General features: G+C 40.1%; 1 long non-coding RNA gene across 4 annotated transcripts in view; it reads right to left on the reverse strand.

Moving 5' to 3' along the window:
• LOC120542604 overlaps positions 1-18,097 on the reverse strand; it is a 104,565-nt gene that overhangs the window by 43,017 nt on the left and 43,451 nt on the right. For all 4 annotated transcript variants that reach the window (XR_005636212.1, XR_005636214.1, XR_005636213.1 and 1 more), the window contains exon 3: positions 8,538-8,636. This is a non-coding gene — a long non-coding RNA (uncharacterized LOC120542604). The remainder of the gene's footprint in view (positions 1-8,537; positions 8,637-18,097) is intronic.

Below are 18,097 nucleotides of genomic sequence, written 5' to 3' on the forward strand. Positions count from 1 at the left end.
CTTGGTAGCTTATTCCAAGTGTCTATTGTTCTTTGTGTAAAGAAGAACTTCCTAATGTTTGTGCGAATTTCTGTGTCCCTGTGTTCTTGATGAACTCATTTTAAAATGTCTCGATCCACTGTACTGATTCCCTTCATAATTTTAAACACTTCAATCATGTCACCTCTTAATCTTCTTTTGTTTAAACTGTAAAGGCTCAGCTCTTTTAATCTTTCCTCATAATTCAACTCCTGTAGCCCTGGAATCAGCCTAGTCTCTCTTCTCTGGACCTTTTCTAGCACTGCTATGTCCTTTTTGTAGCCTGGAGACCAAAACTGTACACAGTATTCCAGATGAGACCTCACCAGTGCATTATAAAGGTTGAGCATAACCTCCTTGGACTTGTACTCCACACATCGTGCTATATAACCTAACATTCTGTTAGCCTTCTTAAAGGCTTCTGAACACTGTTGGGAAGTTGATAGCTTAGAGTCCACTATGACTCCTAAATCCCTTCTCATAAGGTGTACTCTCAATTTTCCGACTGCCCATTGTGTATTCAAACCTAACATTTTTCCTTCCTATGTGTAATACTTGACATTAAATTTCATCTGCCACAAATCTGTCTAAGCCTGTATGCTATCCAAGTCCTTCTGTAATGATATAATGGATTCCAAATTATCTGCTAATCCACCTGTCTTGGTATCATCTGCAAACGTAACCAGCTTGTTACTTATATTCCTATCTAAATCATTTATATATATATTAAGAATAGCAGCGGCCCTAGCACTGACCCCTGTGGAACACCACTCTTAACATCAGCCAATTCTGAAGAATAATTATTATTGTGGTTTCTGGCAGTGTTAAATATAACAAGTCAGTATACACTTTAATTTAAAAAAATATTTCAGTTAAGGAGACATCCATGTTTTGTTTTTTTTTTTGTCAGCTGGCAAAGAAAGGCTGGAGCACAAGGTGCAAAAATGTCTATCTGAGTTCACAGCTGCTTACTCACATAGACAAGTTGCAGACGTGCGAGCAGTAGGACTGTTAGGATGATGCTGAGCTCTACCTGCAGAAAAACACATGGCATCCTATGCATTTTAGGCTGCTGAGGCGGTTCTATCAGTTATTAAGAGCTTCACCTAAGCAGTTAAAGACAGCTGGGAAAGAAAAAAACACCTTAAACAGTTTAGTCCACAGGGATTCCAGCTTGACTTTAAACTCTGATATTCACTATGGACACCAGGAAGAATTTGTCTGCAGCAATGAGTGTGGAATCATACAGAAAAATAAATAAATGCACTTGCTGCAGTAGCAGTTAAACAGAGGGTATCACTTTAAGGGAATGTGTGGTAACTGGACAGGCTTTGGAGGAATACAGCATGTGAGTAAAGGGTTACTCCTACCTGGCAACATACCAGAAGAAGGTCAAGGTTTCAAAGGGTAGATGAGACTGGCATAAAATGGCTAACACACGAGTACTAGAATTAGGGATATAGCAAGACTAGATGTGTCCAGGTAGAGTACTTCAAATATGTAATGTCAGGTACAATTGATTACAAATGAGCTCAGGATCAGACTTAACTTAATAGTTTGTACACAATTAAGAAGTAAATGAACATCAGGGGAAGGAAAAATGGTTTGCACTAACATTGTACTAGCTGTTCAATTCACATTAGCTTATTTGGCTAACACTTTTATCCAAGGTGGCTTAGAACATGTATGATACAATTGGTTCCATTTCTTTTGGTTTTCCAGTTGTTGCACATGCAGGTCAAGTGACATGGTCATGGTCTCACAGTGTCAGTGGCGGTATTTGAACCCACACCCTTAGAGTTTGAAGTCCAAAGCCTTAACCACTACACCACACTGCCTGCAGTTCCCGTCCTCAGGTCCATGGTCCACCACCTTAAGCTGAGTGAAATGATTTCTTCCTCTTTCAGGACCCACTCCTTCTAGGGCCTTAGCTCTAAAACCCACCACATTCTGGTAGTAGACGCCACTTGAGAAAGCTGAAGATGACACATCAGTGGAACTCAGAGTTCCATTTTTCCTGAAATGATGCTCAACCTTTCCATACACTGGCTTACTCTTTACTTGGCTGACACCTTTATCCAAGGTGATGTGAAACATCTGAGATACAATTGGTTCCATGTCTTTTGTATTTCCCATTCTGGAGCACAAGGTCACACAGTGTCTGTAGAGGGATTTGATCCAGCAACCTCAGGGTTTGAAATCCAAAGCCTTAAATCATTATGCCACATTTCCGTTTTTCGACTTTGAATTAAATGGAGTTGCCCAGCTCTTATATCTTCTTTTGTCTCTTTTACACATGATAATGAGGCTCTGTTAGTGTCAGATACTCTAAAATCTGGAAGCAGTAATTCACTGAAAAAGTAAGCATGTTGACAATGACATGGAGAGAAAACTGGCCTCAAGTATACTTCAGGTACCAAGAGATGGCACAGTAGTTGCCACTGAAGGCCAGATGGTTAGCTGCCTGAAGCCTCTGCTACTTCCACAGCTGTGTAGTACGGCAGACGTCAGTGCCGTGTTTTGATACATTTAACTCATCTAAAGTCAGCAGAATGTCAATCGGTAGGAGTCATTCTCGCCACAACGCAAATGTTTTCCTCTGGCTACCGCTTCAGGTTGGAGGCTGGCAAGGGTAGAAAGCCAAGTGAGGATTGTAGTGGGGGGAAGTGTACAATTTTAGTCTTGGTTCACTGCCTGTAACTCTTTATTGCATGCTTAGATACTTGAGCCTCGATTAGATGCTGCACATTAACCTAGAGCTTTGACTTCAGTTAAACTTTGACATATCACCTAGTCAGCTGAGCCAAGAAGAAGTGAGAGTCTGAACTCCTGCTTTCTGTGCTACTGAAGTGTACCTAACAATAAAAAAGTGACTGCCTAACAGAAATGTAATATCAGACTAAAGGAATCAAAGCACATCTTTATCTTCAGCGTAGCTATGGGGTTCACTGAGGTATCAGACATCAGCTGTTAATTCTTGCTTAAATTCTAAAAATGTCAAGAGAGAATAAAGTATTGATATGCTGCATAAATTGTGTACTGTATAAAGAAAATTATATGTTCAACTGGAAGTAGAAGATGAGTGCTCTTATGATTGTTGTTGTGGTTGTTGTTGGGGGCATAGCGGTGACACAGTGGTTGGCGCTGCCGCCTCACAGCTTGAGGAGTCTGAGTTTAAATCCCACCCTGATCACTGTTAGTGTGGAGTTTTTGTATTCTCATCATATCTGACTGCTTTTCTCCACATCTCAAAAGATTTAGGTGAGCTGGTTACTGTAACTTAACCCAGTGTTTGAATGTGCTCTGGGATGGGACTGGAGCGCTGACCCTAACAGTTGTCTCCTGCCTTGTATAGCTGAAAATGGATGGATCATCTTCTTCTTCTTCTTCTTCTTGTTATAGTATTCTTTAAGATTTTTTGTGCTAGCTGACGTCACTAATTTATTTTAGGTTCAGCTTCACAGATTTAGGAAATGTTTTATATTGATTTTTGAAAACATAGGCTGTTCTTTTAGTCAATGCCTTTTGCATTTATTTGTGTATTGGCTTTATTTTCAAAATTCTGAAAAGTTGTGAATAGCTTCAGTGACTCCAGTAATCAGAGGCCCAATTTTAATATGTAAATATCATTTTATCATTATCAATAACCAACCACCCATTTCTGTTGTGCATTTGTGTCACTTATTTTCATCCTTACCATTGAAATATTTTAGGTGGACTTTGAAATTCCCCTTAAAGGAAAAGTTTGCCATTTTTCAAGTCGAAGTTACTGTATTTCTGGACATTCATGGTATATACTGTATTAGTTTGACACATGAAACTGAGGTCCAAAGTGAAGCATATTTTTAATTTTTAAAAAATAACTAGTCCACTCTTGCAATTTATAAAGGTACTAATAGTTACCATGGTCCCCTTGTCAAGAAAAGTCTTAAAACTTGCCAGAAACACCAGTATTTCAAGCAAAAACTTTGATCAACTATTTATCCACATCCTGGGACTACACACATAAAGTAAAACAAACCACACATCCATGTTGTTAGGAAAAAAAAGAAAAAAGCAAAAACCAAACCACTGTTACAAGATTCAGCCATTTTAAAAGGAGGCTGGCTGTGCGTATCACTTTACTACTCATCTTCCTTCCTGGTGACCTTTGTGCCCTGGGGCGCGAATTCACCTCGGACAGTCCTGGCTAAACACATGGTTGAATATAGCGGCCAGGTGTGAATTGATGTCTCTGTTCTGTAGGCAATTAGACAAAGATAACTGAAAAAGTCACACAATTGCTTATATTCTTTTACTATACAGAAGCTTATTTTGTTATTGATACTGCCTACTGCCGCTGGCTTGCTTCAGGTGGAGAGAATACTGAGCAGGCACATAGCATGAAATCAAGTAACAAGGACCAAATAGACATTATAGACATTCATCCATCTTCCTAACCCTTTTATCCAGGGCAGGGTCATCATCCAGTTGGAGCATATCCCAGCAAGCACTGGACACAAGACAGGAACAATCTCCAGACAGGGTGCCAGTCCATTGCAAGGACAACCCGCAACAGAGCCAGTTATGTAAAGCCAATCCACCTAATATCCATGAGTTTGGACTGTGGGAGGAAACCAGAACAACCGGGAACAACATGCAGACCATACGCAAGGAACATCTGGGACATAAACCCTGGTCTTCTTCACTGCGAGACAGCAACACTACCACTGTTCTACTCAATACTATTACTACTGGTAATAATAATAATATTAATTTCTGTCTCCCATATCTTCAGTCCTTTAATCTTGATGTATACATTTTTTCCACTATAGTCACAATAATAATAATCATAATCCATCCATCCATCCATCCATCTTCCTAACCTGCTTATTCAGGGTAAGGTTGTGAGGCACCTGGATCCTATCGCAGCAATCATTGGGTGCAAGGTAGGAACAACAGCTGGATAATAATAATGTTGTAATGGATAATAATAATGTGCTGATGTTGTAATAATAATAATAACATCATCATCATAACTGTTGTTTGCAGTGTCCTTCATCCATTAATCTATTCATAATCAAAATAATAATAATAATGCATTTATCTTCCTATCCCATTTATCCAAGGCAGGGTTGCGGCGCAGCTTGAGTCTATCCCAGCAAGCTTAGGGTGCAAGGCAAGAACAACACCTGGTAGGGAACCAGTCAATCGTATGGCAAACACACACACTTTTGGGTCACTATAGCGACATTAATGCACACTTCAAGTTTAATGAAGATAAAGTTTTTGCAAGTTTAATATGGAAGTTTTAGCATTGGCAGAATGGTAGTTCAGATCTATCGTGCATGCCTCACAATGCCAGGTTAAACCTGGATTTTGCAAGTTCCCCATGTGTTTAGGGACTGACTGGTACTGACTGTTTTCTTCAAAAATGTTGTCCTCTGTTCTTTTATTACAATATCCTCAACAAGAGTGTCTTAATGCATTGAAAAATTGACAATTGGTTTGTTGAGCTGCTAGCATACACTCTGCTTTTTTCATTTTTGGAGTGTTTTTTCATCCTTTTATCTGAAAATGTGATGTAGGTGGTCTGGCTATATGTAAGGTTTTTATTAAAAAACAGTGCAGACGTATTTGTAAAGTTTAAGGCTTCAAAATGGAACCCCAATACCTATTAGACCCATTATAAAACACAAGTGCAGTCTAGTGCCAAGTGTGTGCACATAGGAGGCAGCTTAAGGGCTCTGCTGATGGTAATTACCAGCCGAACCAGTGGTTGGCACTGTTGTCTAATGCCTTCTTTCTTCCTCCCTGCCTCTATAGAATGGAAGATTGATAGCCATCCCACTGCTAATGTTTCTTCCTTTGTCTGCCCTCCTTGACCTGACACTTCCTGATGGGCTCATATAAAACCACAGGTACCATCACCTTGAATCAGTCCTGTTGTTAAATGACGTTAATTGGACTCCTTCTCAAAACAGCTGTCTGTTGTTTTCTTGTTAATACCTGGGGTCACCGAGTGGTGCTATCCATCCATCCATCCATTATCCAACCCGCTATATGCTAACTACAGGGTCACGGGGGTCTGCTGGAGCACAGGGCGCAAGGCAGGAAACAAAGAATGGGCAGGGCACCAGCCCACTGCAGGGCGCACACACCCACACACCAAGCACACACTAGGGACAATTTAGGATTGCCAATGCACCTAACTTACATGTCTTTGGACTGTGGGAGGAAACCCATGCAGACATGGGGAGAACATGCAAACTCCACGCAGGGAAATGAACCCAGGTCTCCTAACTGCGAGGCAGCAGCGTGACCACTGCGCCACAGTGCCGCCCACCAGGTGGTGCTCCAACTCTTTATTATCTCTTTGTGTTGTCATTACACTAGTTATTTTTTTTAAAACGTGTAACATCCATCCATCCATCCATCCTCTTCCGCTTATCCGAGGTCGGGTCGCGGGGGCAGCAGCTTAAGCAGAGAGGCCCAGACTTCCCTCTCCCGGCCACTTCTTCCAGCTCTTCCGGGAGAATCCCAGGCGTTCCCAGGCCAGCCAGGAGACATAGTCCCTCCAGCATGTCCTGGGTCTTCCCCGGGGCCTCCTCCTGGTTGGACGTGCCCGGAACACCTCACCAGGGAGGCGTCCAGGAGGCATCCTGATCAGATGCCCGAGCCACCTCATCTGACTCCTCTCGATGCGGAGGAGTAGCGGCTCTACTCTGAGCCCCTACCGGATGACTGAGCTTCTCACCCTATCTTTAAGGGAAAGCCCAGACACCCTGCGGAGGAAACTCATTTCAGCCGCTTGTATTCGCGATCTCGTTCTTTCTGTCACTACCCATAGCTCATGACCATAGGTGAGGGTAGGAACGTAGATCGACTGGTAAATTGAGAGCTTTGCCTTACGGCTCAGCTCTTTTTTCACCACGACAGACCGATGCAGAGCCCGCATCACTGCGGATGCCGCACCGATCCGCCTGTCGATCTCACGCTCCATTCTTCCCTCACTCATGAACAAGACCCCGAGATACTTGAACTCCTCCACTTGGGGCTGGATCTCGCCCCCAACCCTAAGAGGGCACGCCACCCTTTTTTCGGCTGAGGACCATGGTCTCGGATTTGGAGGTGCTGATTCTCATCCCAGCCGCTTCACACTCAGCTGTGAACCGATCCAGAGAGAGCTGAAGATCACGGCCTGATGAAGCAAACAGGACAACATCATCTGCAAAAAGCAGTGACCCAATCCTGAGTCCACCAAGCCGACCCTTCAACACCCTGGCTGCGCCTAGAAATTCTGTCCATAAAAGTTATGAACAGAATCGGTGACAAAGGGCAGCCCTGGCGGAGTCCAACTCTCACTGGAAACGGGCTCGACTTACTGCCGGCAATGCGGACCAAGCTCTGACACCGGTTGTACAGGGACCAACAGCTCTTATCAGGGGTCCGTACCCCATACTCCCGAGCACCCCCACAGGATTCCCCGAGGGACACGGTCGAATGCCTTTTCCAAGTCCACAAAACACATGTAGACTGGTTGGGCAAACTCCCATGCACCCTCCAGGACTCTGCTAAGGGTGAAGAGCTGGTCCACTGTTCCGCGACCAGGAAAAAAAACATATTCTTCATTTTAGAACCCAATATTTCATGTAGCAACTTAATATATAGCATGATAGCATGCAAAGAATTGACTGACATGAAAAATACCAAACTTACCCTTTAATACCCTTTAGAGCTGTGTTTTCTGTTTTTGTTTTTCTGTTTTTATTCTGCACCTCAGTTTGCTCATTTAATATTATATTATATGACCTGTAAAATGTTGTGATGGAGCATTCCGTAGAAATATGTTACATGCTTTATATAAGCTGAAGTTTGAGGCAGCAGCACTGAATGTTACACTTTTATCATTATTATTATTATTATTATTATTATTATTATTATTATTGAGATGAGGATTTAGTAAGGATAAGAGTCTATCAGAGATCAGTACAAAAATCTATCACAATTTGATATAAAGGCAGCCAGAAAAAAGTGACAAAAGCCATTACAGTTACTGAAATGTGTCGTCAAGTGATCAGGGATGTTTGCAGATTCATGTCTTTAATAAAGCACATCAGTATGAAACGTTGAGGCTAGTTTTATAATTAAAGTAATATGTTAATACTGCCCTTGCTCATTCTTTCCTTTATTTCCAGCTCATAGGACCTTCATTTTCAAAGCGCAGACTTCCTCCAAGCATTATTATCTCTATCTCTAGTATCTCTATGTGATCTTCACCCTGTTTCTTTCAAATCAATTAGACACTGTCATTGAATTAACCCCAAAAAGGACACAAAAAGGATAGACAGATAGATAGATAGACAGATAGACAGATAGATAGATAGGAAAATTCAATTATTAGCGGCCAGAGTCACTATGACTTTATTTAACCTTAGATTCAGTGACAAGACAGCCAGCTACATTGATAAGGAACATGGTGAGCAGCACTGAAAAGAAATAAAATGTGAATCTATTTTAGGTCGCAGAAATGAACTCACCTCACACATTGTGTGCATGCAGGAAAAGGTTTGGGTATCCATTAGAGGGCTTTTGTATAAATTCTTCCCACAGTGCTAGTTGACAGGAGGAAGAGTGAACTGCAAAGGAACAATAAAGGCAGATGTAAAAGAGCACTATTATTAGTCTACAGGTCATTTTTGTTTTATGTATTTTTTTCATATGCTGTAGTGCACATATGGAATGTCACAAAACTCTGTGCAAACCACTAAACGTATAGATATCAACCCAAATGAAGTATTGAAGAAACATAAAATGAAAATATGAAAAAAAACAGGATATGTAAACAAAAAAAACTCAAGAAAGGTAGCATTTTTGGAAAATAATTAATATTCATTTGCCTACTCATTTCCTCTCAAAGGATTAACCCATTCACTTCTTCTGTACTGTATTGCACAAATTTACTCGAGTCAAAGTTTCCTATTCTGACAACAGATCTTTTTCACAGGGCCACAGTAGATGTCCTTCAGAATTAGCAGATTAATGTTACAACATGTGGAGAGGAAAAGAAAGTGTTTTCAACTCGGTCTCAGCTAAGATTTTTTTAAAGGATAGATTCAGGTGACCTTCACAGCATTTTGATTTGGTGACATATTGCGAGTAAAACAGCACAATTGTTCAACTAGGGAAGCTCTGCTCCGTTTCTGCTGTTGCATTTGCCATCAGTATTGAAATTTCACAGTTTGCTGACAGAAAAGGCTCTTTACATTCCAGCCTGGAAGAAAAGGAGAGAAGTCAGATGCTGCATTGACCAGAAATGTGCTACACTGTAAAGTTGCACATAATGTTAAACTAAACGATTTAAGGTGAAAAAAGGAAATGGAAGTCAGTGTTGATGGAGGAATCTGCCACAAGGTTGAAGGAACTGGACTCAGTGCTTTGGCTTGAAGTCTCACTCACTGTTCACTAATCCTGTCACTTACACAGGTCAATACAAGCACACTGCAGAATGACTGGTGTTTTAATAAACATTTATTTTGTTTTCATATGTACGTTCTCTAGGAGCTCATTTTAACTCTGGTAACTTTGCTGTGTAGTTAATGTATTTCTGTGGATATCCAGTAATCATGAAATGTTTAATGGGAATCAAAAACTGCTTTTAATAGTAAAGCCACCTGTAAGTCGCTATAAAACATCCACAAAGAGTTGTTTTTCACAGTTGCAGCACATGTGTGGGAAACTGTTGTCGGCAAAATGGGAATTAACTGTCTATGTGTGGAAGAGGCCTAACAACCATTGAGTTACAGAAGTGATTGAATGTAACAAGTCTGAATTGCAGGCAAGAAGTCATACTGAAAATTTGATGATTAAAATGGCTGAAACTTTCAGAAAATATTTTGAGTAAATACTGTGGGTTTTTTGTTTTTATTATTATATTTTGAATTTTTTTTCCCTGATGAGAAATTGTCGGCACCAGGAAATATGGGTCACCTGAGAGCGTGCTTTGCCTCACAGCCTAGAGGTATGCTCCAACTTTATACCACACATTAAAATGTAAACCCACAATAAAAACACAAAATAAAGTCTTCCTAATAGTCTTCCTAATGGGGTAGCAATGATCAAAAATTAGGAACAATCCCTGGACAGGGTACCAGTTCATCACGGGGCACACTCACTCTCACTTGACCAGTTTACCATCAACAGCTAATTTAACCCTCCCATCTTCAAGACGTGAGAGGAAAACCAGCAAACACATAGAGAGAATATGCAGACCACACTGACAAGTAAATGGTCAGGACCTGAACCAAGGTGCCTGATCTATGAGGTCTCATTACTAATCACTGCGCCAACCTCACCCACAATAGTTCATGGAAGTGAGCACATGGAAGGGCATTATATGCTTTTTGCCTCTTTGACCCTCCCAAGCCTAACCCACCATTAGATCATGCAGTACATTAGGAAAGGCCTAAAAGCAGCTGATTCCAGGGTGGACTGTACACACAATGGAACATCACCTAAGAGCTCTTAGGCCTCATCGCACTCTAGGGTGGTCTGCTATTGTCCAAACTCAGTGAGTAGGTATTAATTATCTGAGTAGACAGCTGCCTGGTGGAAACAATGCAAACAAATCTTAGCTTTATCAGTGCTTAATCCCTAAACAATGTGACAAATCAATTTAGAGACCATGGAACAGAGGGCACATGCCTGAGAGGATGCAACATATTAGTTATATGAGAGTCAGTCCCTGATTGCTGCACAAACAAATGGCAGGTTTTATTATTTCACCTGCTGAGGCAAGTGAGCAGAGCTTCATTCTGACCAGTCAGGATCCCCAGAACAGCTTAACAAAAGGTATAGTGTAAATGCATATCCATAATTGAGTAGAGCTAAGAATATTGCAGTGGATTCAGGTCACTACACACTCAGATGTGGACATTTTATTTGTTTTTGAATTAAGTCATAATATGACAATATAAGCTAAGTTATGGATAACTTAAAATCCATCTACAATGTGTTAAAATGAGCACAGCAGCAAAATCAAAATAGTAAGTGGTCACACTTGGTCACCTTCAGATAAAAAAAAAAAAATCACCGTCACTTTTAAAATTATACTTTAGGGACACAGAAATCAGTCAAGTGGACCGAAAAAGACTGTAGATAGTGGCAGGGACATTGGGTATCTTCAAGCAAAGACATCAAATCCTGTGAGATTTGTCCAGCAAATTTACACTTTCATGCCCTACTAATAGCTTTTACATAAAAACTAATTCATAATGGTCAGACCACATCAGGTCACAAGCAGATAAATATAATATTTGTGTCTTTCTATGCTACATTACTTGCTGCTCAGTGAAATGTATCTCACCAGTAGATTATGCTGGTCCTATTTACAGTCAGATTGCCATGTTTCTCTAAAACAGATACTGAACTCTTGGAGGCACCGATTACTGCTCAAGAACTATATGAAGGTCTCTGCTTTCTTAGAAAGGATAAAAGTCCTAGAATTGATGGCGTACCGCCAAAGTATATCTGGTCCTTATGGAACTTTCTGGTGGATCCACTTTTAGTAATGTCTTCCTCGTTGTCTAAATCACAATTGTATCTATCTGCTAACACTGCTGTAATTTTTCTGATGCTCAAGCAAAATAAAGTCCCTTTGTCATGCCAGAACTATCGAACCTTATCTTTAATTAATACTGATGTAACATTTTCAGGTAAATTTTCAGCACGCCGACTAGCTCCGACTGTTGGTAAATTCATAAACTGGCTTAATTAGCTCCTCACAAGCTTCAGACATCATACGCAGATTACTACATACAATAGATATGTCTTCTGACATAAAATCACTAGTCATACATTTAGGCAGTTCTACAGCAAATTAGTTTAGATGAAAAATTGATTGGTCTGGACTTCATACTCATCACCCACAGCAGTTGTTCTAAACAATTCTGTTCCCTTTGACAAGGGTCTCTCATCAGGGCTGCCCCTTGTCTCCCGTTTTGTTTGTTCTTTCTATCTAGTCACTAGCAATTGTGATTATATGAAGACAATGTCCTATTATTTTTCAATAATGCTTCAACAGATATACCATAATTCCAGCACCTGTTTAGCAGATTTAGCATTCTTTTCAGCTACAATATCAATTGGTCTTAGCCTGTTTTACTCCTGCATAAAACGTTGTGTAAGCAAACTGACCTTCCCCCTGACATACAGTACCCATCATCTCATAATCTCGATATCTAGGTGCACTCATTTTTGCCAATTTAAATTGAGTTTTGTCCTACAATTAATAGTCTGTCACTAAAGAAATCAATAAGTCATTGAACATTTGGTCTAAAACGAATCTTTGTATTCCAGCTCATGTTACCTCTGTCAAAATTAACATTGCCATGTCATTAATGTTATTAGTTCTATAACACAGTCCACAGTCTAGTCCATGATTTCTAAGTTTATCTGTAGGGTAGAAGACCTCACTTGAAAATTGTTATCTCATTCTAAATCAGGTGTTGATCTTGCCCTTCCCAACTTTAAATTTTACCACTGGGCATTTACACTCTGTCCATTACAATCATGTCTTGATTCCTTGTCACAACTTAGTTGAATGCCTATTGAATCGTCCTTTGTTGTATCACTATCATACTCTTTCCAGGACATTATTTGCCAATCCCACTGTAAGATATGCAAAACTTAGATTTGGTCCTATTGCTTCTTATACAATACAGGTTGGCAACTGCTTGGAAAACACATAAAACACATTGCCTGTACGCCTAGCTGGGTTAAACAGTCTCCTCGTTTTAATACAGTACCTTTTCACTTGTAATTGGGGGGTTAACCCTGCAGTTTTCCTTTATAGTCTAGTCATGGACTCTGCTCACTTGGGACCTTTTCTCCGCTAACACCCCTGCTTCTTCCTTTGTTTTCATTTTGTAAATGCATGCTGTTCCAAAATCAGTTGGCATTCCCCCTTCTACAAGCCCTCCAGATCATCCTACTTTTCATCTTTTTGCTGCACTTCCTCCTCCTAAAGGCATGGTTTCTGCAGTTTACTCACATTTAATAAAATCCTCTGTAAAACCCCTTGCGGTTCTTAATATATGGGCCAGGAATTAAATTTGTTTCATGGTAGTTTGAATTGCATGAGGCATCCAAGCTTGCTTCGTTATGTTCTAAAAATCCCAATTATCCATCCATCCATTATCCAACCTGTTATATCCTAACTACAGGGGTCTGCTGGAGCCAATCCCAGGGCACAAGGCAGGATGGCAGCCCACCGCAGGGTGCACACCCACACACCAAGCACACACTAGGGACAATTTAGAATCGCCAATGCACCTAACCTGAATGTCTTTGGACTGTGGGAGGAAACCCACACAGACACGGGGAGAACACGCAAACTCTACCCAGGAAGCGAACCCGGGTCTCCAAATTGCGAGGCAGCAGCGCTACCACTGCACCACCGTGCCACCCTTCATCAGTTTATGCAGTTTCAGTTAATTCACCACCTTTATTTCACTCCTAGAAAATGCTTTATTTTGGGCCTAACTCCAAGTTTACAATGTCCATTTTTGTGCCTTAGATGTTGCAGATACCTTCACACATATGTTTTGGCCTTTAGTCAAAAAATGATAGTCCAATATCAGCTGTTTTTCTTTCTTATTGTCTTTTTCTCGCCCATTTATATTTTAAGTTTTCCTCCTTTATACATGTCTAATCATCTGTTATCTCTCTTTGAAAAAAAAGGTCATTTTAGGTATCATTGCAGCCAACTCTTAATCGCCTGCAGGTTACTTCACTTATGAAGGCGTCAGCTTTAAGAATGAACAATTCAGCTACTGTAACCATTAACTCATGGGAAAATATAACCACAATAATCAAGAATAAATTAAACCTGGTTTCATAACATTCTCAAAATTTGTATTAGTTTTGTTAGTATCAGGGCTGAGGGGGTGACGGGAGATGGGCTTTTGTGGTGGGGTGGAGTTTGGTTGAGTACTGTCAGCTCAAAGTACTTGCAGATTTACATCTGTAATGCGACAACACTAAATTGTCAAACCTTACAGCACTAACTAACATAAAGTCATGTGAAAAATAGGTTCACCCATTAAAAGTTTTTTTTTGTTTTTTAACATATGTGGACATATAGAGATTTGATGTTTATTTGTACAATATCTTTTACATAAAGGTGATGGAACTGAAAAATAAAACAATAATTTGCAAAAATGTATTCAGTGAAAAATGAACAGATATGCCTTTTCCATCTGTGGATAATGTAGATCCACCCTTAGCTCTAATAGCTGGTGATCCATATCCAGGATGGTCCATAAGTCATTTCAAATAATTATAATAATAATAATCATAACTGACTTCAGAACACATGAACACCCTGGCTGAAATTTGATTACAGTGTTCTGTGTTGGATGAGTTGATGTTCATATCAGTCGGGTCTAGTCACAGTTATATTTAATATGCCGTCTCTTAATAACTGACTAAAACCACATGAGGGATCATCTGTACCTGATAATTCTGTCTTGCACCCTGGAAATCAGTGAACTGTAGCTTTGAAAGGAGCCCAGTGCTCTTGTCACACCATGCACATTCAGTAGTGGCGTCAAAATTGTTCATGCAAAATCATCACCTTTATATGCTTCACTATCACTAGAGCTAGAATCTGTAATAGCATCAATGGCCATTGCTGAAGAGCTTTCGTTGTTCCAAAATGACAAACTGCTTTCTTCTGCATGCCCTTTCCATTCTGACAGAGAGGATTCAACTTTCATGCTGCTGTGAATGCTGCCCAACAGCTGCTCTTGGCCACTACCTGCATTTCAGTGGAGACACGTAACCTTGAGGGCAACTGCATGTGTGATACTAGCGGTGGACAAGTTGTCGCAGGGATAACAGAAAACGGGTTAAAGAGGACTGAACAGGGAATATTTCTTTAAAGAACAATTAATTTCTAATGCATTTTGATTCATTTTGGGGCTTCTGATATTAGAAGTCCGGCTTTGTTGCTGTCACAGTTGTTTGCCAGTCACGTGATCTGTGTCACTATGACAATGGTACAGCACATGACATGAGTTTTGGATTACATAAATAACAATCTGTAATTTATACATACATTAGAATTTAGGGAAATGATAGTTCAGATCCTTGGCTTTGTTCTTTGACCTTCACATTTTATTTCCTTTTCTTGTCACTTTGAGCCATTTTCTACTAGCAAACGTCTGCCTTTCTTCAACCATTCTTTCACTTAGCCCTTGTAAGCCTTTTCATTTTTGTCTCTTTGGCCATGACCATTTCCACTGTGGCCACAATACACTTAGGCCAAAACACTAGTGGTGTCTTCAGCTCAGCTCAGGGTCACTGGCTCATCCTCATGCCACCTCTGAGATAGTTATAGTTCTCCCTTCACTTTAGGTGATGACATGATCAGTTTATTAGGTGTGTTTTGGACACTTGAGTCACAAAAGAGATTGAAGTGGCAACATTCTGGTTTAAAGTTCAGAGCCCTGGCCAGTAAAGCACACTGCATCCTTCAGAATAACTCCCATCTGTCTCCGTCATAAGCCTTCTGCTCATTCTGGACTTTTAATATGAAATCTGAGCTGAAGTCTAGACATGTTCCTGTCATTTATTACAAATTGCCAGAGCCTGACTTTATCACTCTTCCATCAGTCTGGAAATGTTCCATCAGTCATCCATTACCACTTAGCTTCATGACAACAATTCACTTCCAGTGGTTTTTCGTTAAATGAAGTTCAAAATGTGCTGGCCGGCATCTTGGGTGCTTCACGGCTCTAGGATCTTTGATTCAATTTTTAACTCACTCACTGCCTTTGTGGAGTTTATATGTTCTCCCCATGCTGGTATTCTAAAAACATAATTGCTCAGTAAATTGACAATTTTAATTTGCCTTGGTATGACCAAAAGTGAGTGCAGATATATGTGTGCCCTGTAAAGGACTGGCACGCCATCTAAATTTGAATCATGTCTTGTGTTCCTGGCCCGATTGTAGCATATACAGTATTTATAGATAAAGAATCCATCCATCCATCCATCTCCAGTCATTTTCTGACTGTTTTCACTGTTTTCTGACTGTATGAGAAGTAAGCTAATCCCATGACACACTCACATAAGGACAGTTAAAGGCATGATTGTGGAAGTGACTTGATGTGTGCAGTCATTAGTCTTCATGACTGAGCAGACTTGGACTGAACCCTGGCTCTGTAATTGACAGAATGGTTTTTGTGTCATTGTTGCCTTAGTTGGGACACTGCAGTTTAATCACATGTCCCAATCCACATGACTCCGTAAAAGCAGGTTTAAAAAAAAAAGGATGGATTTAGGGATGTGGTGATGTGGACGAAACCAAAATATTTAGAGGAAAAAACAACACAAATGCAGAAAAACATGCAAACTGTCCCAGCCCTGCTTTACACCCGGCACAGAAATGATAGGATACAAAATCCATTCTCTTTTAAATTTAAAGAAACACTATTTACAATAATTGGGAATGTCCATGCGCATCTAATGCTGCATTTTTTATTAAGAGAGTACAATTCGATAATAAATTAAGCGTAAAGTTTATAAAATAAAGACGCAAGCAGCCTAATAGTCAGTCTAACCTTGAACAGACTGTTGAATATCATGCATTGTTCATAAATTTAAATTTACAATATGAAGTAAATCTCACATTAACACATTTAAAACTTCAAAATTATGAATGTGTATACAAGTACATCGCGATATTTAAATGACAGAAAATGATACTTGCTCTTAATTTGCTTACCTACTTATTGTAAATGTTGGAAATAAGCACTATGTCATTTAGTAAATGTATATGTTGCGTAACGTGAAGCTACATTCTGTGATTGGGTTAACTGTCTTGAAATCAGAACTTTTCTTTTTACTATTTAATATCTGTTTATTAAATATTTTGTCACAATGGTGAGTGTGATCACCCTGCGCGACCCTGCTTGTACTGACTGGATCTGTATAATGACAGGCGTGACTATCCAGCATTGTCACATATGGGCACCTGAGGATCACTTTCATGGCGCAATCAAGGCATGTAAACCCACTCCAGTACAAGAGGGGGCGCTGTCTTGTCTTGGTTCTTCCCTCTGCAGTTCCGAGAAGAGGCTCTGTGATAGCATATGATGCCCCTTATAAACACAGATGTCCCCAGAAGGTGGTGTTATGCCTGCTTCAAGGATTGCTTCCAACCTTCCCTTCTCTAGATTTGAGCTGCCTTTACAGAGATTAGCCCGTTGAGTCATCAAGAGATGGCTGCCTGATGCCCATTTTTATTTTGTCAATGTGGTTCTGTCACACACAGCGTGTTTAGGATTAAACGGGATGGTCTGGTTGGCTGTCCAACTATTCCCCTGGACTTGGTTACTCAAGCAGTACAAAAAGGTATGATGTACAGTATATAAAATATAGTTTACAGCAGTGGTTCGCAAACTCAGTCCTGGGGTCCTACTGTGGCAGCAGATTTTTGTTACAACCAACTTGTATTTTAATTGGACTCTGAGCCTAATTAGGAAGGTATTTATTTGCCAGTTTCTGTGTTTTGTGTTTAGTATTGAAATTTCAAAACGCAATTTGGTAAAGCTTTATTAAAATGTACAGCGCATTGACAAAATGTATGTTAGATGGAAATAATTTAGTGTTTTCATTCTGCTTTTCCAGGTGTTCTGGTTTTGTTGCTCATTATTTACTAAAGGGTACACTGAAGGGTTTGATGCTAAATGTTTGATTTATGATTATTGATTTATGTTAGGTAGATTGCCCAGAGGGGACTGGGCGGTCTCGTGGTCTGGAACCCCTACAGATTTTATTTTTTTCTCCAGCCTTTGGAGTTTTTTGTTTTTCTGTCCACCCTGGCCATCGGACCTTACTCTTATTCTATGTTAATTAATGTTGACTTATGTTTATCTTTTATTGTGTCTTCTATTTCTCTATTCATTTTGTAAAGCACTTTGAGCTACATTTTTTTTGTATGAATATGTGCTATATAAATAAATGTTGATTGATTGATTGAAAGTAGATGCAGCCTTTCAGCATTCAGTGTGATTTGCCAGGGTGTCCGCTCTGC

The sequence above is a fragment of the Polypterus senegalus genome, chromosome 13 (assembly GCF_016835505.1).
Source record: "Polypterus senegalus isolate Bchr_013 chromosome 13, ASM1683550v1, whole genome shotgun sequence".
Taxonomy (NCBI): Eukaryota; Metazoa; Chordata; class Cladistia; order Polypteriformes; family Polypteridae; genus Polypterus; species Polypterus senegalus.